General features: G+C 41.8%; 1 long non-coding RNA gene across 1 annotated transcript; it reads left to right on the top strand.

The window, feature by feature from the left end:
• Window positions 1-259: 259 nt before the first annotated feature.
• On the top strand, window positions 260-1,806 carry LOC124688291. The gene is made up of 3 exons (XR_006998485.1): window positions 260-310; window positions 1,474-1,552; window positions 1,743-1,806. It is a non-coding gene; the product is annotated as an uncharacterized LOC124688291 (long non-coding RNA).
• The last annotated feature ends 21,296 nt before the right edge of the window (window positions 1,807-23,102 follow it).

The following is a 23,102-nucleotide window of genomic DNA, read 5'->3' as shown; positions in this document are numbered from 1 at the left end:
ATTTATTCAGGTGTTTAGCTACGAAAGGAGATGATACCCCTTTAATGTGACAAGTTTTAAAATTGGTCGTTCCTTGTTTTGCCTTCTCTGTCCACAAGTTGCCATTTTGCAGCTTTCTCATTCTCACGAAGTCTGTTCAGTTCTGTGTAGGAGCATAGAACTATGGTTATCGTCATTGTTGGAGGCAAAAGCCAGAGCAATTTTATTTCTACTTTCATGTGTCGTGATTTTCTATTCTGGGAAGGAAACAATAAGGGAGGCTTAGGATTATTAATGCTATGGTCTTTGCTCTTTGAGGGTTACATATTTGGTATGACTAAATAGCGAAGGTACTTCTTTTTTTACTTAACTGTCTATATGCTATTCTCTCATTTTCTATGTTGTGTAATAAATAGTAATGTTGATATAGTCTTCAATTTGAAAAAATGCCGTCTTTTTTTTACCTTGTTGTGGTATCAATTGCTGAGCAAGTAGTACAGCTAACAATGGCTATCATCGATTCTTACCTGTTAGCTACTGGAGGCTTTATCAGTTTTTTTATCTGCTGGTGGTCTTCGGCCTCAGTCCATGCTAAAACATAGAACAATACAGGAAAGTAGAACGAAACAGATCAACTGCACTAGGCAAATAGATTGCAGATCGAGCATGTTGTTTCTCTTTCCATGTGTAAAAATGCATTAGAGCAGAAAAGTTTGCGTACTTTGCAAAATAAAGCAAATATAATGAGAAGCTTGGGCAGTTGCTTAAACACTGATCAAATTTGAAAATAATTAAGAATTTGGAAAACTACTCTGATATTGATTTAGTTTTGAGAAGAGATAAATTTTGATAGGTGCTGCTACTTTGCTAAAATATAATGATATGATTTTAGTTGTATTTAGACTGCTACTTTTAGTGTGTATACAATGCTCAAGCAGTGTTCCAGAAATTGCTGCCATGCGCCTGTTGGGCCAGTTTAGGTCCCACTTTATGTTAAACCAGCAATGCTCGTGTGGCTTAGATATTGCATTCTCAGTCAGTTTTATTTAAAACACCAGCTGAGCATGTGAGTCAAATGAATTGGTTTGTCAACACTGAGTTATAGAAACAACACCTGAAAAGTTATTATAGGATGAACATAGTTTCGTTATTTCCCTTACTGATCTACTTGAGTTACTACACTTGTTTTGCATTTTTAGCCTCTTCTATAAACGGCCCAGTTCATTTCCAGGTTGTGATATAGTAGTTTGTTAACTTAAAACGGCCAGTTGGTGTTATCGGGACTTTTACTTAGTCCGGAGTTATATGTTTGGTTATCCGTGGCGTCGGATGCTCACCATATGTGGCACATGTTTTAAATTAGCAAAATTCATTAGTACAACCAAATCCAAATAGTCTTGAAGATATACTACAAATATTTACGTTCTTGTCCACCAGGTCACTAAATGTGGTATGAATGCAGTTTCTTTAATCCTTTTCTTTCTAATTTTTCAGGTCACTGAAGCCAAATCAAGCATTTGAGTCGCTCAGTTCGATGGAGGACGAGCCAGAAACAGAAAACACTGTCGCAGAGGTAGATTTAATCCATTCTTATACATATGTTAACTTCCAATTGCCTATCATGTAGGGATTTTTAGGTATTATTTTGTGCTATTGATGATAATCCACTGTATTACAATTAATCTGTGTTGTAGAAGCTTTAGCTGATCTGGTTTTGTATCTTTCGAAATAGATTTGAAGAGGTTGCACATATTCTATTTCAGGTACTTATAGCAAATACAGAGTGGGCCAATATTCGAAAAGAGCACAAGACTTGAGAATTTGAGCATTCTTGTAGGCCAGAAGCATCACCTTCAGACTTTGTCACTTGTTGACAGTCTAAAATTGATCCTGAACTGATATGGGCACTTGCTAAGCAAGACATCAAAGACCAGCACCAGCTGAAGGTTCCACCCCCAACTTATATAAATTGTCTGTTTTAGTATATTTTGTTAACTTCCATGTAATATGTAAACCATTGAAGTTAGATGTTAATCACACCATGTTTGGCATGCAGATGAAATAGAAAATGCAGCCTTTAAAGGCACCAACGAAGGAAAACCCATCTTGGTACCACTTCTCCTGAATTTTCGGAATTATTACTGCATTTTGGCATACTATCCTTTAGTGTGCATAAGGGACTACCAAAGTAGAATGCACCAGTACTATCTTTAGACAAATGCTGCACCCCTTGCGATCCACTGCCCGTCTTGTCCGAGTCCGAGTTTGGAGCAACACCGATTGCATTACAGGTTGATTCTACTGCTAACGCTGTAGGGATTCGTTGCATAGAAAACAAAAAATTTCCTACCGCGAGAACGCAATCCAAGCCTAGATGCAATCTAGAAGACGGGAGCAACGAGGGGATGATCAAGACTCACCCTTGAAGATTTCCAAAGCCTACAAGATGAGGCTCTTGTTGCTGCGGTAGACGTTCACTTGCCGCTTGCAAAAGCGCGTAGAAGATCTTGATCACGGCGCCACGAACGGGCAGCACCTCCGTACTCGGTCACACGTTCGGTGTTGATGAAGACGATGTCCTTCTCCCCGTTCCAGCGGGCAGCGGAAGTAGTAGATCCTCCTCGGAATCCCGGCAGCACGACGGCGTGGTGGCGGTGGTGGTGGAGAACTCCGGCAGAGCTTCGCCTAAGCTATGTGGGAGAGAGAGGTAGGAGGGAACCGCTAGGGTTTGGGAGAGGGGGCGCCGGCTAGGGCAGCCTAGAGGGGTGCGGCCATGGTGGTGTTGTGGTGGCCAGCCAGCCCCTCTCCTCCCCTCTTTATATAGGTGGAAGCCCCAAGGTTTAGGTCAAAGTGTCCGAATAAGACCCCAACAAAAAACCTTCCATGTGACCAAACCTAGGGGGAGTGAGACTCCCCCCTTTCCTTGGTGGGGTGGCCGGCCACCATGGTGGGGAGTCCACTTGGGACTCTTCCTCCCTTAGGCTGGCCGGCCAAGGTGGGTGGAGTCCCTTCCATCCTTATTTCTTTCGGACTCTTCTAGAACCTTCTAGAACCTTCTAGAACCTTCCAGAGAAAATACCGGATCATTTTCAAACCTAGAAAATGACTTCCTATATATGAATCTTATTCTCCGGACCATTCCGGAACTCCTCGTGATGTCCTGGATCCCATCCGAGACTCCGGACAAAACTTCGAACTCCATTCCATATTCCATATCTACTTCAACGGCATCAAACCTTAAGTGTGTCACCCTACGGTTCGTGAACTATGTAGACATGGTTGAGACTTCTCTCTGACCAATAACCAATAGTGGGATCTAGAGATCCATAATGGCTCCCACATATTCAACGATTACTTAGTGATCGAATGAACCATTCACATACGATACCAATTCCCTTTGTCACGTGATATTTTACTTGTCCGAGGTTTGATCATCGGTATCACTCTATACCTTGTTCAACCTCGTCTCCTGACAAGTACTCTTTACTCGTACCGTGGTATGTGGTCTCTTATGAACTTATTCATATGCTTGCAAGACATTAGACGACATTCCACCGAGAGGGCCCAGAGTATATCTATCCGTCATCGGGATGGACAAATCCCACTCGTTGATCCATATGCCTCAACTCATACTTTCCGGACACTTAATCCCACCTTTATAACCACCCATTTACGCGGTGGCGTTTGATGTAATCAAAGTACCTTTCCGGTATAAGTGATTTACATGATCTCATGGTCATAAGGACTAGGTAACTATGTATCGAAAGCTTATAGCAAATAACTTAATGACGTGATCTTATGCTACGCTTAATTGGGTGTGTCCATTACATCATTCATATAATGACATAACCTTGTTATTTAATAACATCCAATGTTCATGATCACGAAACCATGATCATCTATTAATCAACAAGCTAGTTATACAAGAGGCTTACTAGGGACTCCTTGTTGTTCACATAACACACATGTATCAATGTTTCGGTTAATACAATTATAGCATGGTATGTAAACATTATCATAAACTTAAAGATATATTATAATAACCATTTTATTATTGCCTCTTGGGCATATCTCCAACAGTCTCCCACTTGCACTAGAGTCAATAATCTAGTTTACATTTGTAAAGATATAACACCTTGGCCTTCCGATGCTTTTATCATGTTTTGCTCACGGGAGAGGTTTCAGTCAACGGATCTGACACGCTCAGAAACGTATGTATTTTGAAATTCATTTGCGTCTTAACGCATCACTCATTTTCCAAATGAGTCGGCATTTAAATATGTTTGGTCTTCTGGTGGAACCTTAATTCCGTAGTCTGAAATATGTCACTAGTATTGTCATACACAATATAGCTTCAAAGTTCTGACACTATCGGAACTACACCAAGTTCTTCTTGACTTAACATCCTCAATCATTGTCAAAACAATGACATACTCTGCCTTCTTTTGTAGAATCCGTCACAATATTAGAGCACAGGACATGTGATTTTGTACATATTAATTGTGATCTAAATCACTCATGTGTTTTTACTCATTGAGTGTCAGATACACTCAAGTTTTGTTAAAACTTCACATGACAAGAACATTTTCTTAATATTTCTATATTGAACTACTTCAATATCCTTTCTATGTACTTTGACTTAAACTTATTTATGTGTTTCAATCTATTTTTATAGATCTTGACACTAAATATGTTTCAGTCCATATCCTTTCATTGAAGTTAATTCTCAATGAAAACTTTTATAATCAAGTATATAATTACATCATTTATAACCAACTGTATGTATCTACATAAAGTATTATAAATATGTCTCAGTGCTCCCACTTAATTTCTTGCAAATGCAAGCCTCTTCATCGTCTCTGATGAAATCAAAAACTCTTTGACTATTTCATCTGGTGAAGATTCCAACTCCGCGATACTTACTTCACCCATTTTGAAGTTCGTATACCTATCTAGTATTCCACGGACTAACAAAACTCTTGGTTGTATCTTGTATACAACTTTACTACACACTTCTGTTAAGTAATGTATTTTGCCATCCTACTATCATATCTCATGAAAGAAATATGTAGTGATTACTAGAATAATCCACATAGACTATAAGCATTGCTACGGAAGATCTAATCTTATCGTAGTCAACTCTTTGAACTTTGTTGTAAACAACTTTTCGACAAGTCAAGCTTATTCAAGGATATTTCATCCAAGTCCATCAATTTTATACATCCATTTACTTTCAAAAAGTATTCATCTATCTTGGATTTCATGGCGTATAGCCATTTTAACGGAGTCAGGGCCCATCATAACTTCTTTGTATGTAGTTGGTTTATCATTGTTCAAAAACAATCCTTTGTTCACAAATCATTTATTTGATCACAAAGTAAACCATACCTACAAGGTTCAATAAGTACTTCGATCTCCATGACTATAACATTTTGTAGACATGGGAGCCATGATCGTCGTGGCCGCTTCCGGAACCAATTCCGATGCTGCGCTACTTTGATCATTATGCTCAGGTTCATAAACCTTATCAAGTTTTGTTGTCCTCCCACTCAAATACTTCGCTAAAAACAATTTCTTGGAAATAAGTAAGAAACATCGACAAACACTTTTGTCTTTGTCTCCATAGTGGAAAGAATTCCCAATCAATTCTGTGGGATAACCAACAAAGACATTCATCCGATTTTGGTTCTAAACTTATTTACTTTATGCTATGCATTCCAAAATTTAAGAAATGACTATTAGGGTTCATACCCATGCCATAACTCGTATGGTGTCATTTCAACGGATCATGATGATGCTCTATTTAGTGTAAAAGCGGTAGTCACTAAAGCATAATCCACAAAAATATAATAGCATCAATATTTTATCTCATCATTGACCCAACAAGGTTTGGATACATCTCTCGGATACTCCATCATCACTATGATACTCCAAGAAACGTGAGTTGTAGAACAATTTCATAACTCTCTTAGATGTTCGCTAAAACTCGCAATTCAAATATTTCCACTATGATCCAATCATAGATATTTGATTTTACGATGATTTCCACCTCATGCTGAAATTTATTTGAATCCATTCAAATGTTTCAAACCTCTTCCTTATCGAATATATCCACATATATATACTCAATTCATTGTTGGAAGTTTTCATGAAGTAGAAGAATCTCCCGCACAACCTATGCCCAGTGAACCATATACATCATCATGTATTTTTCCACTAAGTTAGTTGCCCGTTCAACTCTTGGCCTATGAACGGTATTTCAGTCATTCTCTTTAGAAAAGATTTGCAAGCGCCAAATGATTCAAAAATCGAATGACTCCAAAAATCCATTTGCATGGAGTTCCTTCATGCGTTCCTTTCTAATATGACCTAAATTGCGGTTCCACAAATAAGTGGAATTCAAATCATTTGCCTTATGGAATTTTAGCGTCAGTATTATGTGTGTTTCACCATTAAGATTTATAATAACTTATCCATCGTACATGGAGTAATGTCATAATTTGAACAACTCATTGTTTTCATTTGACCGAGCAAAATAACAATTATTAAGTTCTTTATTATAAATTCTAAGGGCTAGATAGGATGCCAACGACGAACATAATAACACTTTATTTTTGTTCCGGAAGTGCATTCCTATCATATTCCTTGTCGAGTCACTTAGGCCATTGTATTCTTGTATTGCGTTGTTTTGTATGACATTTCATACCAACCAATATGGTACTAATACCCAAGAATTTCATTGTGTGACCAAACTAGGAATACAACCATAATATGTATATCATGTATATACACCTGAGCTAGACTTCCTAGTCTTCTCTTTTCTTTCTGCCAAAATATCTTTTGTAGTTTCTCTTTTAGCTTTCCTCATTATTCAGAAAATACTTCACCTTCAATAACTTCTAGGTTTGTTAGTCAAATACCAATAACCTTGAGGTTCTTACTTTGAAGTTGATCATCATATGACAAGTGTTTCAGATTTCACTATTAGTAACTTTGTAATATGATGAACAATTTCACTCATAATTTTATCCATCAATTCATGACGACTTTCCGAGACCATGTCTGTACATGCTAAGCTCGTAAAGTTTAACCTTAGTATTCGCATGTGCAAATCTGGCTTGCACCCGTTGTATGCACACGTAGAATCTATCACACCCGATCATCATGAGATGCTTCGAAACGACGAGTCTTAGCAACGGTGCATACTAAGGACGATCACTTCGTGGATATGCGAATATCGTTAGTGCCCCAATAGTTGGAGGGTTGGGACGCCTTGCGTTTTCAACCTTCGTACATTCCCATAAAACTTATGAGTTTATGTAGTCTCACCAAATTATATTCTATCATCTTGCAATAAGGTCTTAGATATCAAATATATCTCATACCTTGATTATTTCTGAAAACTAAATTTTCAGCTCCTTACTTTTCAAACAGATTTGAACTTCAAGTTTTACGGAGACAAGATAACTTTAGGTACTAATTGAAAACATAGCTCTTTGAATCAACAATGTGAGGTTTACTAAAAGTTTGCAATAGGACTTAATCATTTCTTGATTCTTTAACAATACGGTACCAGTCCATAAAGTTTCTTGTCAGATTTTAACAGTATTTCTATCTCAATTACAAGACTAACGCATGGTAGAAAAACGGATGCCAATACTACAAAATTAATTCAAAATACTACTCAGACTATGTTTATGATAATTAGTTCATGTTTTAATCTAATTACTAATGAACTCCCACTTAATACAACATCCCTCATAGTTGTTAAGTGGTACACGATCCAAATCCACTACATCAAAACCGATCATCACGTGAGATGATGTAGCTTCAATGGTGAACATCAACATGTTGATCATATCATCCATATGACTCGTGTTCAACCTTTCGGTTTCCGTTGTCCCGAGGCCATGTCTGTACATGCTAGGCTCGTCAAGCAAACCCAAGTATTTCGCGTGTGCAACATGGCTTACACCCATTGTATGTGAACGTTGAGTCTATCACATCCGATCATCACGAGATGCTTCGAAACGACGAACTATATCAACGGTGCATACGAGGGGAGAACACTTTATTATCTTGATATTAATGTGAGGGATCATCTTATAATGCTACCGTCGCGTTCTAAGCAAAATAAGATGCATAAAGGATTAACATCACATGCAATTCATATGTGATATGATATGGCCCTTTAGTCTTTGCGCCTTCGATCTTCATCTCCAAAGCACGGACATGATCTTCATCATCAACGGGCATGATCTCCATCATCGTCGGCGTAGCGTCAAGGTCCATGGCGCCGTCTTCATGATTGTTCACCTCATGTAGCAACTATTACAACTACTTTGAAATACTACTCAACATGAAATTTAAAGACAACCATAAGGCTCCTATCGGTTGCCACAATACAATAATGATCATCTCATACATATTCATCATCACATCATGGCCATATCACATCACCAAACCCTGCAAAAACAAGTTAGACGCCTCTAATTTGGTTTGCATATTTTACGTGGTTTAGGGTTTTCGAGTAAGATCTAATCTACCTACGAACATGAACCACAACGGTGATACTAGTGTTGTCAATAGAAAGAGTAAATTGAATCTTCACTATGGTGGGAGAGACGAGACACCCGCAAAGCCACTTATGCAATACAAGTTGCATGTCGAACGTGGAGCAAGTCTCATGAACGCGGTCATGTAAAGTTAGCCCGAGCCGCTTCATCCCACCATGCCACAAAGATGCAAAGTACTCGAACTAAAGACAACAAAGCATCAACGCCCACAAAATAATTGTGTTCTACTCGTGCAACCATCTATGCATAGACACGGCTCTGATACCACTGTAGGGATTCGTTGCATAGAAAACAAAAAATTTCCTACCGCGAGAACGCAATCCAAGCCAAGATGCAATCTAGAAGACGGGAGCAACGAGGGGATGATCAAGACTCACCCTTGAAGATTTCCAAAGCCTACAAGATGAGGCTCTTGTTGCTGCGGTAGACGTTCACTTGCCGCTTGCAAAAGCGCGTAGAAGATCTTGATCACGGCGCCACGAACGGGCAGCACCTCCGTACTTGGTCACACGTTCGGTGTTGATGAAGACGACGTCCTTCTCCCCGTTCCAGCGGGCAGCGAAAGTAGTAGATCCTCCTCGGAATCCCGGCAGCACGATGGCGTGGTGGCGGTGGTGGTGGAGAACTCCGGCAGAGCTTCGCCTAAGCTATGTGGGAGAGAGAGGTAGGAGGGAACCGCTAGGGTTTGGGAGAGGGGCGCCGGCTAGGGCAGCCTAGAGGGGTGCGGCCATGGTGGTGTTGTGGTGGCCAGCCAGCCCCTCTCCTCCCTCTTTATATAGGTGGAAGCCCCAAGGTTTAGGTCAAAGTGTCCGAATAAGACCCCAACAAAAAACCTTCCATGTGACCAAACCTAGGGGGAGTGGGACTCCCCCCTTTCCTTGGTGGGGTGGCCGGCCACCATGGTGGGGAGTCCACTTGGGACTCTTCCTCCCTTAGGCTGGCCGGCCAAGGTGGGACTCCACCTTCCATCCTTATTTCTTCCGGACTCTTCTAGAACCTTCTAGAACCTTCCAGAGAAAATACCGGATCATTTTCAAACCTAGAAAATAACTTCCTATATATGAATCTTATTCTCCGGACCATTCTGGAACTCCTCGTGATATCCTGGATCCCATCCGAGACTCCGAACAAAACTTCGAACTCCATTCCATATTCCATATCTACTTAAACGGCATCAAACCTTAAGTGTGTCACCCTACGGTTCGTGAACTATGTAGACATGGTTGAGACTTCTCTCGACCAATAACCAATAGCGGGATCTGGAGATCCATAATGGCTCCCACATATTCAACGATGACTTAGTGATCGAATGAACCATTCACATACGGTACCAATTCCCTTTGTCACGCGATATTTTACTTGTCCGAGGTTTGATCATCGGTATCACTCTATACCTTGTTCAACCTCGTCTCCTGACAAGTACTCTTTACTCGTACCGTGGTATGTGGTCTCTTATGAACTTATTCATATGCTTGCAAGACATTAGACGACATTCCACCGAGAGGGCCCGAGTATATCTATCCGTCATCGGGATGGACAAATCCCTTCGTTGATCCATATGCCTCAACCCATACTTTCCGGACACTTAATTCCACCTTTATAACCACCCATTTACGCAGTGGCGTTTGATGTAATCAAAGTACCTTTCCGGTATAAGTGATTTACATGATCTCATGGTCATAAGGACTAGGTAACTATGTATCGAAAGCTTATAGCAAATAACTTAATGACGTGATCTTATGCTACGCTTAATTGGGTGTGTCCATTACATTATTCATATAATGACATAAACTTGTTATTTAATAACATCCAATGTTCATGATCACGAAACCATGATCATCTATTAATCAACAAGCTAGTTATACAAGAGGCTTAATAGGGACTCCTTGTTGTTCACATAACACACATGTATCAATGTTTCGGTTAATACAATTATAGCATGGTATGTAAATATTATCATAAACTTAAAGATATATTATAATAACCATTTTATTATTGCCTCTTGGGCATATCTCCAACAAACGCCTCGGTCACTCCTCTTTAGTTAGTGTTGCCCTGGACATAGTGACATGGCCACTTGCACCGTCTCCACTATGGGGGCATAAAGCTATCAGCACACAGGTTGGCCTCTTTATTTTGTAATTAAAACAGCGGCAGTAGTGTAGAAATTAGCACATAGGTTGCATGTGGGTTCTGAGGACATGAGACCAGCTGCAGTAGTGTAGCAGTTTCCTGTTTATTCATTTTGTTCATGACAATAGAAAAACTGGGGCTCATTCCTGCGTTTTGAGTGATGACAGTGTATTTAAGGAGTATTTTTCATGTGCCATTAGGCCATGGGGTATGAAGTATGAGGGTGACTATGAATCGGTGACTATGTTTATTGACACTTCTCCCGGACAAATGGGTTAGGAATGAGCCATAATCTATACCTAATAATAAAAAAAATAAGGTTTCTTGCGAGATTATCATATCAGGCCCACGTATCATGTTAATATGATGTCTATCGTCGAAGCTGGCTACTAATCCGTAAGGTGTCTTTTGGTCTTTCTGCATTGCAATACCAGGTTCAGTTCATGTGTTAACTTTGTAAAAGGTGCAAAATACTTGAGTATAGATGGATCACGAGCATGCTGCTTATGAAAAGTGTGATTTTATTGTTTGTTATGTGCAAAACTTCCCAGGTAATTTATCATGTAGGTAACGCATATAGATGGTTTACTCTAATTTAGGCATCTCTCTCATGTACTGATTCTGCCATTTGCGCGGTAGCGCAACGGGTCATCTATTCTACCTTTAAAGGTCCCTAGACTACCCGGCCAACCGAGCACTCCCGGGGGCAAGTCTTCGTTGGTCGTTGGATTCATGCCACAGTTCAGGTTTTCACCCCCGTGTTGATTTACAACCGTCCATTCAGTTGTTTTCTCGTTCACTCTTGCTATCCAAGCAAACGATTATGACAGCTGGGCCCGTTTTCCAGTGGGACCGCGTATTAGAGGTGGGATTTCTTCAGTTTCACGTCGGTCATTTTCATGTGCGCGTGTGGACAAAGCACGCCCATGGTGAAAAAAAATCCCCAATCGGTCAATCCGCAGCCACCTCTCCTTTCCTGGTTCCTCTCGTTTCCCTGTGGGTGGTGGCGGCGATGACTTGGTTGGAGGGGATGCGGTAGGAGGAGGGCGCAAAGGGGCGGGAGGGGTGGTCGCCAGGGAGGCGGAGCTGTGCCGGCCACCGCAAGTGACGAAGAGGATGGAGATTGGTGCAACAGAAGGGGACGGCCTGAAGGGCTGGGAGCGACGACTACTCCGCCCTCGCCAGCTTCCGCCGCCGCTCCTCCCTTGCGCAGCCACCACCGTCCACGGGTTCGGGCGCCGTCCCGGAGATTGAGGAGCCGGTCGGCCGGCTCAGGGGCGTGGCCATCGGTGTCCAGCGTGCTGCTCGCCGGCCGTTCTGCAACGTAATCTTTTCCCAAACCTCAGCCCCCTCCTCATCTTCTCTCTCCCTCCAACACTGATTTTTAATTGCTATAATTGATGTTTTTTTGCCCAAAATTGATGTTATTTCTTAACACAATGTGTTCAGGTCTGAGGAAGAAGAGAAGGAGGATATCAAGGAGGGGATGTTGGGGCTCTAATGGTTGGAGGTAGCCATGACTGCCAGTGGTAGCCAGAGAGGTCGTTTGGCTGCTTTGTATATGGCACAAGGAGGAAGGGAGCTGGAGACGACGATGGAACCAAACAATCCTACATCGACAACAACATGCAGTCCACAGGTGCTCCCGAGCGATGGCGGCGGCGGCAGGGAGCGCCCGCCTGAGCGACGGCGGGGGTTGGAAGTGTCCGTGCCAGCGACCTCACCGTCTCCAACCTATCTGCAGGTGAGCAATGAATTTGAGACTTGTTCTTGGTTTTTCTGCAGTTCGTGGAGCGAGTCCGAAGCAGTTGGGTAGCAGCCCTCAAATTAGGTGGGAGTTGCTTACTGTACAGCCAAGTAGGGTATTAGCTTGATGGTCTACTTTACAAGATAAAGCCAGTGCACATGTTTAGATTTCTTATTTTAATTCGGTAGTTTTTGTAGGATTACTTGCATAGGTATTAATATATTTTATTACATCTCTTTTTGAAAGAATCTGCACTATGCTCGTTATGCTTTTAGTCATACTTAACTAATGGAAATGTGGAAGGTTAGAGTTTATAATGCTGATTTACTTTCTGATATGTGAGGTGTAGTAACATACTGCTTCGTGGCGTGCTACGGAGAAGGTGGGGTTGCGATGTTTCTATATTTATAACCTCTCCACTTTTCACTCTTATGGAAGTTTGGGTTGTTAATATTTACGTTCCTCTCAGGTATTGTTCTTTACAGAATAAAAGCATAAGAAGCTGCTGCCTCTTCTTGACTATTCAACACATGGTTGTCAACTGGATGACTCTCATATGGTGTAAGGGGATCTCACGCCATGACTGAATTCGTATCTGTTCTGTAGCTTTTGTGTCGTCGCTTTCTGTGCGTGAATTTTGGTGTATTTTACAATTCTTCTTGTGATCTGCCAAGAGGGAGAAAATTACAGTGTTACAAATATATGTTTACCGCTCTTTACCTTGAATAGTTAGATGTATTTCCGACATAATCTTTGTTATCTTGTTAGGTTCCAGTGCATTTTGTTACCCTAATATTTTCATGAACCATCAATCCTACATCAACCGTTGCATTTTGTCCTAGCTGGGCCCTAACTTTTTCCCTTGACCCCAGCCTCCCTCTTTTTGGCATAAAGTCATAGATATTATCATAACTTTAATGCAATATGTACTGCAGATTTAATCCAGCTGACATAGGGTTCTTACTCTTCCATTTTAGGTTCATTGAACAACCTGCCGACACATGGTTGTTACTCTTCCATGTTAGGTTCAGTGAACAAGTTGTGTGTGATCATGAATTAACCCTTCGGAATTTTAAGATGCAGCATAATTTATAAAGGGCACGACCTCAAATGCACATGATTGTACTACGACACGGCCTTGATTGAATGTCCTGGCAGAATTATTAACTTTCATATTTTGTGTGTAATAAGACCTGCTTGTTGTGCTCACTCACTTACGTTTCAGGCCCTCATGCTACATTAGGTGTTCTCATGGAAAAATACTAATATGACAGTGTCTCGAAAGTATGTATATCTGTCAGTGTTATATATATTACAGTTCATACCTAAGTTGTGCATGAAGTGATATTTCTTCAGCAAAAGTTACCTCACTGTATTTATTACAGTGTATTTGACATATAAGGAACCTGAGCACAAAATCAAATGGCTGATATGTGGCATGCATCTAAGGTTGTTAGATGTTTCCATTTTTTAGTTCCATAGATGAGAAGACGCGACTCAGGACGTACTCCTTGGACACGAGACAGACGCGCGGCCGGGCCGCTTCAGCGCTGCCTGCAGCCTTGGGCAAGCTGATACTGTCACCAGCGCAGGGCGGCGTGCGCTTGAGATTCCACTCGAGATCGACCGGATTTTGTAGTCAGTCGAGTTGTAGTGTTCAGAACTTGTGAGGTTGTTAAATGTCAGAGAAGATGTGAACTGGTATGAGTTTCAGAATTATATGGCCATATCCTCTGTAATTTAATCCCAAAGCTGCTAATGTACGAGTTTCAGATTTTTGTGCACTACCCAGGCTAGATGGAATGGTGTTCAGTTAGAGAAGATAGATGATCTTGCTTGGTAGCTTATCATATGTACTGTCCCTTTTGATTTTGCTTGTTGATCTTTAGATAGTATTTTTACTGGCAGACCTTCTATAAACAAGATGGTATATGCCCTTGCCATGCTCTATAAAGAAAAGGGATTCCATGTTTGTGCATGTGGTATTCTCTAAACTGTAGTTCTCTCTTATTTAGCACAAACTTAACTATCTCCTGATGTTTCAGGCATTATCTTCTATGGTTTACCACGGGTAATGCTACACCTACGGACAGGTTTTACAAAAATTGCTTACGGACTCACCAAAGCCAAGGCTGGAAATAGCATCATGGTCCGGTTTTCAAGGAAAGGATCAGGATTCAGCCAACCAACTGAGCACACGTACGTCCGTAAAGGTTTCTGTAAGTTCACATTCCGTATGTCTAGGATTTCCGGTTTACCACAGTAGTAAAAAAATATTGTTTGCAGAATAGTTATTTGTCACAGTTTCCCCTGTGTGGAAGTTGTAATTAACGACTACGGGTCCATTTTTGGCTGAGATTTCGGTTTTGGCGGTGGGATGTATCTAGCTTGCATGTACATCTTGAATCAAAATGGCAGGTACATCTTGACATGGTTGTTTATCCCAGGCGTGATTTGAGGAAGATGCACGGTTTTCCATCTTGAATCAATGCTGAGTTTTGTGCTCTTGCAAATGAATATTTCCCTGCGTGATTTGAGGAAGATGCACGGTTTTGTGACTACGGAAATTTATTGTTTATTTTGGTTTAGTCATTGCTTATTTCGGTTTATTTCTGACAAAACTTCATAACGTGCAGACATCCACGTGATAGATTGATGATTTAGTTTTATAGCATGACAAGTTATAGATTGATGTTCCTTACCAATGTGGTTCCGGTAAAGCCTGGCAAGTTATAGAAATTGTGAAATATTTAATATCAATGGACAATAGCAGAAAATGGGAAAACAAAATCTCATGGCAAAAATGGAAGGCGAATCTAATAGAACCGTGAATACTCTCTGCATTAACTTTGAATGACCAATACATGAAAGATCGTCTTACAACTATTTTGGTATGGAACATCTTGTATAATTCTGTAAAATTTATAGGAATAAGAAATAAACGCCATATTTGATGCGTATATAGCAACTCAAGACATGATCAATCACCAAAAATATAGATTTAAGCACCAAAATAAATTATTTATTAAATTACCATCCTATATGTTAGCATCCATTGGCATATTAATACGCTTTCATTTGCACTTGCGCGATAGCGCACCGGGTCATCTAGTATCTGAAATCTTGCCGAAAACCGAAATTTTCATTACCCAACGAGAAACGCTGATACCAGCAAGAAAAATTCAGCTGGATTTAAATTTAAACTACAGTTTATGATAAAAGAAGCTCGTGTGATGTTTAGATCAAACAGTTGCTGGGGTGCGTTGCTTAGCTCCCATGGAGCATCTCATCTGGTCCTTTGTTCGAGTACCCGGTCATGGAATTTTTTTGTTTTGATAGATTTATTTTGCTTGTTGGCTTAAAAGGTAAAAAAAAAAAAAATGTGGCAGAGAAGTATGATTCAAGGACACAACCTACTATTGTTTGACAGGAAGGTCTTACCGCTGCGTCGGATAAGCAGCAGTGCTAAGATATGCTAAAAATTTCTTTGTTTCATGCTACAATTTTCAAGATTTCTGAGATTTCGCGGTAAGCGGATTTTCCGGTGTTCCTGGTAAAAGAAATTCACCAAGACAAAAAAAAAAAACCTTGAGCAAGCATCCCGCCGTTATATACGACGTACAGACGTCGAAACATGTCTCTATTCAGTGTGCCCCACCAGAGTGCATTTCGGGGCCCGTGACGCACGTTGACGCGTGTGCACTTAGCCAAGAAAACGTCAATTCGACGGAAAATCACAGGTACACTATCCTGTCTGGCGTGATGGCTGGCCCTAAACAGCTAGGTACAGGAGTACACTTCTACATGGTAACGCACTAACGCGTGGCGCGCAACATGGATACATCATCTATGAACATGCCACGCATTGCTTCCCCAAACAGCAGGGGCGGACGCAGCTAGTATAAATTTTCGAAAACGTTTTATGTTTAGTTATTTGAGCAACTTTTTATCAATTTGCTAGTACAAAAATAAAAATTATGGAATGTGCCCAGCTGGAAGTTTTTTTTTATACCCGCTTCACGTCAAGTCGTCAACTGACGTAGTGCGAAACTAAATCACAGTGTACCTGTGGAGGTGGAGGTCGATCGGAAGTAGCCGTTGCACATTGGTGGGGCAGGCAAGGCCACACTTTGTACCCAATGGCTCAGCCTTCATCTCGTCCAGGTCTTGGTTACCGAGTGAATTGACCGACCCATTCAAAGTCGGACGATCGCAAGTTGCCACTACATCTTCCGTTGAAACGGCTCGGCACTAGTCCACTAGAGAGATCATCAAGTAGTAAAAAAGAAAGGCGGAAAACGAGAGGTGCGTACAACGTGTACGCGAGTAAATGGTCCAAAACCTTGGAAGACAGCATCGCGTCGATCGCAGGGGTCGCTCTCGGTACAGCCGACGAGATGTCAAAGCCTGAGGCCGGCCCGCGCAAGAACTGGCCGGGAACGAGAAAACGATCGAGAGAGTGTGACCGTGATGATGTGAACGTCGATCGACCGTGAGTGGCCGTCGCTCTTCTTTTTAGCGTTTCCCAACCGCCAAAACGCCATGCGTGATGTACTACATGAGCGCCGGACTCTGGTGTGTTCTGCCGGGTGTCATCGAGACTAAGAGCATCTCCATTCGCGTCCCCCAAATGAGCCGCGGACAAGAAATAGGGAAAAAAGTCGTCCAGTCGCGTCCCCCAAAGCTAATTAGCGCCTCATTTTGTGTCCGGCGTCCCGGTAGAGGCTACATGCGTAGAGTACGTGCACGGACGCGCGACACAAATGAGGCGTTCACATGCATGCATGCAGCTCCTAGTCCCACATGCTTAGTCTCTTTCCACGCTTTCTCTCACCTACTTTTCCCACATGGGGTGGTCCACTTTATTAAAATGCATGCATCCGGACATTGTTTGAGGGACGCGGTGGGAAGGATCTCTTTTTTGTACTGATTTTTGGTCTCTTTTTTGTCCGTGTGATCCAAGCGTCTTCAAATCATTGTCTTGAGACTGACTTTTGAGGGACGCGACTGGAGATGCTCTAAGCAGTTTGGCTTCTGTGGGGAAGGATGCCCAGGCCCGTGGTCGTGGAGATCGGTCGAGGCATAGAACCTTCGAGCTAGGCGCCGCCTCGTCTGCATGCCTGCAGCCAATTCGATCGCCTTTGGCTTTTGCTCCCTACGTGCTACGACTCTGATATTTCCGCATCCTTTTATTTCCTTTTGGTTGTTTGGGTGGCATTTTCTTTCAATCAACGTGGATGTCTTCGTGCTACGTGTAGTGTTGAATTCCTGCATCCACCGAGGATCTATTCTTAGAATGAAATTCTACAGGATCTATTCTTAGAATATGTTCGTTTCGACAGCCACATGTAACAAAAAAGCGACTAAAAACTTATTACTGAACCAACAACTCATGTGTATATATAACTTGTATAGACATCATGTTATCGTTGGAGACGCTAAAGTATACCATACGAGAATAAGTAATCACAACAAGACACCAATATTTATGAACGTAGATCATCAATCAACGTCTATATCTGTACGTGTGACATGCTTCACGGACGCTCACCAGTGCTATTATAGTTCCATCAGTGATAAGCTTGCCGCGGTGACATATCCACATCAGATATACAACGTCAAGCCGATCCATGGCATCAAACCATCTACGAAAATTGATCTGATGTATAGTTAGTTTTTTCGTCTAGTCTAATTTAACTACCCGATGCCTTTATATAATATAGGCTAAGTTTTACTGTACCACTGCTAATAGTAGGAGTAACATAGCTAGTAACATCAGACATATCAATGCATTTTGGTAACATGGTATGCTAATAAATGAAGAAAAAGAATAAGGTGGTAACTAGCTATGTTACCATAACATTACACACTTCAAGGACAAAATGAGTTTACAACATAAGAAATGATACAATGCATGACACCACATATAAGCTACTACCCACTATGAAGGTAATAATCTAGACTAGTAACATGACATATATTACTAGTCTAAGTTACTCCCCACCACAACCAGCTTTACATGTATAAATGTATTCGACACATATGTGGACGTGCCATGTGGCCCCCGTTTCTTCACCCAGTTCTCAGCAGTCGACACCACGTTTCCCGCCAGGAAGTTCGTTACTTACAGCTAGCTACCGTCGGTCCCCGGAATCCTCTGGCCGAAACGGCACGTTGGATGCTTCACCCAGCCAACCTTCTTCCTATCCGATCTTTTACTAGCGGTAACCGTGTTTCGCTTTGTCGCTAAGGCTCTCGATACGACCATCTGCTATTAACGAAGTTACCAACTAGTTTCTGAAACCACACGGAGCTGCTTTGTTCCAGAACCAGAATTTCCGTGCATCGATCGATCGCTTTTGCAGTGCCAAAACGCAACTGAAAACCCAGTTAAAGACGGACAAAGACTGGTGGCCTTTTCAACCATGACGATGCAATTAATCAGCTGCTGCTGATCGATCGATACATTGTGCTGTGGTCGTATGGTGTAGATGTGCTGGCCAAGTCGGCGAGTTCTTCGCCAATCTTTGTGATGGAGACAATCCCAGATTCCCAATTGCAGCTGCGAAGAGGCCACGACGACACACGCCTCGAAAGCTGCTGCCCACCAGCTAGCACTAGAATTGCCCAAAATAAAACAGTTAAGAACGCCGTGAATAGATCTCTTCTAGACTCGAGACCATGTACGTTTCCTTCGTGCTACCAAGCCATTGGACTGCCATTTGTTTATAGTATGAGCTAGGTAGGTTGATCAGTCGAAATCGCAAACGAGGCGCACGTACGCGATCAATCAACGACGTCGTTTACTGTTCGTCCGGGCGGTCGCACGAAGAGCGAAACAGGATTTTGGGACTTCAACATTTCGAGATGGCGAAATATGAACTGATCATGCACAGGTATTAACGTACTACTCACAGACACACAAAATACTGCTGCTGGTACGTACGTGGTGGCGTTTCCTTGCTTGCAAGTAAATACGCGTGGACAAAAGATTGCGACGTTTTTCAAAGGTGACATTGACGCCGGCGGCCACTTTTACCAACGTATGTCGTTTACCCTTTTTTGTGAAAGGGGCATGATCTAGATTAACCGACAGCCAAAGCTACCACATTTTGCATACTAGGTTCAGGCATAAAAGCTGGTCTTTTGCTGGGAATGTACTTTTATAGCTCGGCCTACATGTATGTTGTGTTTTTACCTACGATGATTCGAATTCGGACATTTTAAAAAAATTGAAAGCATACCATGACATAGACAATATTATAAACTACAAGTGTGTACATTTTTATAATGAAATATGTTGCATTTTGGGCACATCAAAGATAACAAATTTTGAGTTTTCCTCGGTGAACAGCAATGAACAGTACACTAATATCTATATTTTGTCATTTTGTGAGATTTTATAATTTTTACTGATGGAAAAATACAATGTATTTCAATCTTCAAATTTACACATTAATAATCACAACATTCTCTACGTCCATGTACTTTCCAATTTTTCTAAAAATTTGAAATCATAACTCTACAAGTTTAAAGAAGGAAAAACAAAACAGGGCTAGTTTCGCTTCTATTGCTGATATTTCAAAAGCTGGTACTGTACTTCTTTTCCTTGGATACAAGTACCCCCCCCCCCTAGATACGTTTTGTTTAGTCCTACCTACACTGATCACACCTACTCCCCCGTACCCGTACCAATTTATTTATTTATAAAACGTTCTAGGTATTTTCGATGCCACTTACATCCAGCCTCTGCATAACCAGGATGCACACAGCCGTTTATAGGTCCAAGAGAATAATCTGATAAAACAAAAACTAGGCGAAATACATATCAAAACGATGAAATATAAAACGCCTAAGGTGTGGATGGAGGTGCAATCCGTAGACTATGATGTCACCCATGTTGGGAAAAAGTATCCCTCGCTGTAGCCTCCAACCGTGTACAGATCTCCGTAAAAAGGTCTCGGTTCTCCACTCGCTGAAGAGGTAACCACGAACGGAGAATAGCCGTGCATCTGTAAATAACCTGCAAAAGGGAACAATTTTTGTCATTAAAAATCTTGTCATTTCTACTTAGCCATAGCGCCCAGATGACTGCCAGTGCCCCCACCCTAAGAAGCAACTTGAACCTTGTATCGACTCCATGTAGCCAATTGCCAAAGACATTGGCCACACTAGTCGGTGGAAACAAGGTAGACGATACTTGGATGATTGACCATATAGATTTCGCAAATTGGCACTTGAAAAAAAGGTGTTTAATCGTTTCGTCGTGTTGACAGAAAACACACCGTGTACTTCCATGTCAGTTTCGCTTAACAAGATTGTCTTTGGTGAGGATAACTCCTCGACGAAGGTACCAACCAAAAAATTTGATTTTTAGTGGTATCTTCATCTTCCAAATTTTCTTATTGTTATCAACCGGTATTTCAGAATGAAGAATCGCATTGTATAGTGATTTTACCGAGAAAGAGCCATTTGCATTAAGATTCCACCTGAATTCATCTGGTTCTGGTGATAGGTGTATATCTTCCAGCCGGTGGGTCAGGGTATTCCATACTATCAGTCTTTGCCCAAGTAAAACTCTTCTGAACGTCACATTCGGAGGTGAGGTAGCCATTACCGTAGCAATGGTATCACTTTTGCGACGGACAATGTTATACAAAGCAGGATACTGTTCACTTAAGGGTGCATTGTCTAACCAAGTGTCCTCCCAGAACCGTATATGTGTCCCATTCTTATCGAGAAAGTACCATGGCGGAAGAAGACATTCTTTGCGCCATGAGACCAGCCCAGAAGTGTGAATCCCCTGGTTTTCAAACCACATGGGATAATGTCTTCGACCCAAATACTTTCTCGTAAGAATAGTTTTCAAACAACCATTTACCTAGAAGTGCTGAATTCTTGACTTCCAGGTCATGAACTCCAAGCCCTCCTTGCTCTTTGGGACTACAAACTATACTCCATTTAACCAATCAATATTTCTTTTTCTCGCTGTCCCCTTGCCAAAAGAATCTGCATCGATAATAATCGAGTTTATGTAGTATCCCTTCTGGTACTAGGAAGAATGATAACATATACAGTACCATGTTTGTCAGTACTGAATTAATTAGTACCAATCTTCCTCCCAGGGACAACAATTTGCCTTTCCAACTACTAAGGCGCTTTTGTAATCTTTCTTCCACAATTTTCCATTCATCAATTGTGAGTCTTCAATAATGAATCGGAATACCCAAATAGCGAATAGGAAACTGGCCTTGCCCACAACCAAACAACTCTGCGTATAAAGTCGTATCGTTTTGGGCATCACCGAAGCAAAACAACTCACTTTTATGAAAATTGATTTTTAATCCCGATAACTGCTCAAAAGCCGCCAATATTAATTTTTGAAATGGGAGTCTAGCCCTAACCTCCACATCAATTGATGTACATGGCTTTTTTTATTGAAATAGTTCAAAGTATGAGGTAAAGCCATACTTTGTACTCTACTTTTGTTTTCTGCCAACGTGTATGGCACTTTCGCTTGTAGGAGTCGAAAATTAAACAACGCACGAAGCAGAGCCGCATAGAAGCATCGCCCTTTATGCGGTGGACATGCAAACAAACAAAAACTAAACTAACTTGCAAAAAAAACTATATAGTATGCCGCATAGAAGCATCGCCCTTTATGCCGGCATGACCACGCTAGTATAGCGTGGTTGTGGCCGTGGTGGCTCGGGCTAACGGGACAATAGAATTGCGAGCCTCACCGTCTCCTAGCCGTGAAGTCGTCTAGCTGGACCGGGTAGGTCCAGAGTTCCCTCCTCCTTGGCCACATTGGCCATGTAGGCGAGGTAGCCCAGGTAGTCATCTGTGTCATCCCGGATTTCCTTGCCGAAGAAGGGATCCCTCTCTAGCTTTGGTGGTTCTTCCGCGGCCACAGGGCGGCGGGTCGACAGGCGATTGTGTGGCTTCTTTGGCTTCCCCAAGGAGGCCCCACCCTCATTGTCGTTCTTCGACTTCCTCATTGGGAACGTCCTTTTTCCCATGGTGCCTTGTGGAAGTTGTCGACTGGACTGGAAGGGTGGCAATGGGGCAATGGTAGGGAGCGTTGCCGGTGATCCACGCTTAAAAAGGATGACTGAGAGGCGGACGTCCAATTTTCGATGCTGGGTATCTAGGCGTGTGCCTAATGGCGGCGTAGAACCCCAATCGACGGTGAAGTAAAAGCACACCATCGAAGGCCATCACAGAAGAGAAGGTAGTCTGAGTCTCGCGCCATCGCCAGGCAGGCCCGACTTTGAAGAACGTGGAAATTCGGTGCGTACACTCAGAAGACGAAGCAAACGAGGTCGCTGCATTGCAGGCTTGAGGCAGAGAGGAGCAGTCAAGTGTAGCATCCGTGGAAACACATTCGCAGGATCAGATCCATTTTTTTGACTTTGTGAACAATAACGGACACTTTTGATCCGTTTGTGTTGGGCCGTTGAAGATGCCCTTACATTCATTTGCGGAGTAGCATTTGGCTACGATTGTCCTAAATTGGTGAACAACATTATGTTTCCTTTGACGATATGACACCGATGTTCTCTAAAGTAGAGTTCTTTTCTTGGTAGGAAAATTATCGATGTGCAACTGTATTTCTATTTTCAGAAATACCGGAAATGTTGGTCAAAATGCCGCCTGATTTTTCT

The sequence above is a fragment of the Lolium rigidum genome, chromosome 2, assembly GCF_022539505.1.
Source record: "Lolium rigidum isolate FL_2022 chromosome 2, APGP_CSIRO_Lrig_0.1, whole genome shotgun sequence".
NCBI classification, from domain to species: domain Eukaryota; kingdom Viridiplantae; phylum Streptophyta; class Magnoliopsida; order Poales; family Poaceae; genus Lolium; species Lolium rigidum.
Note: the sequence above shows the minus strand (reverse complement) of the source record. Positions and strands in the feature narration are given on the sequence as shown.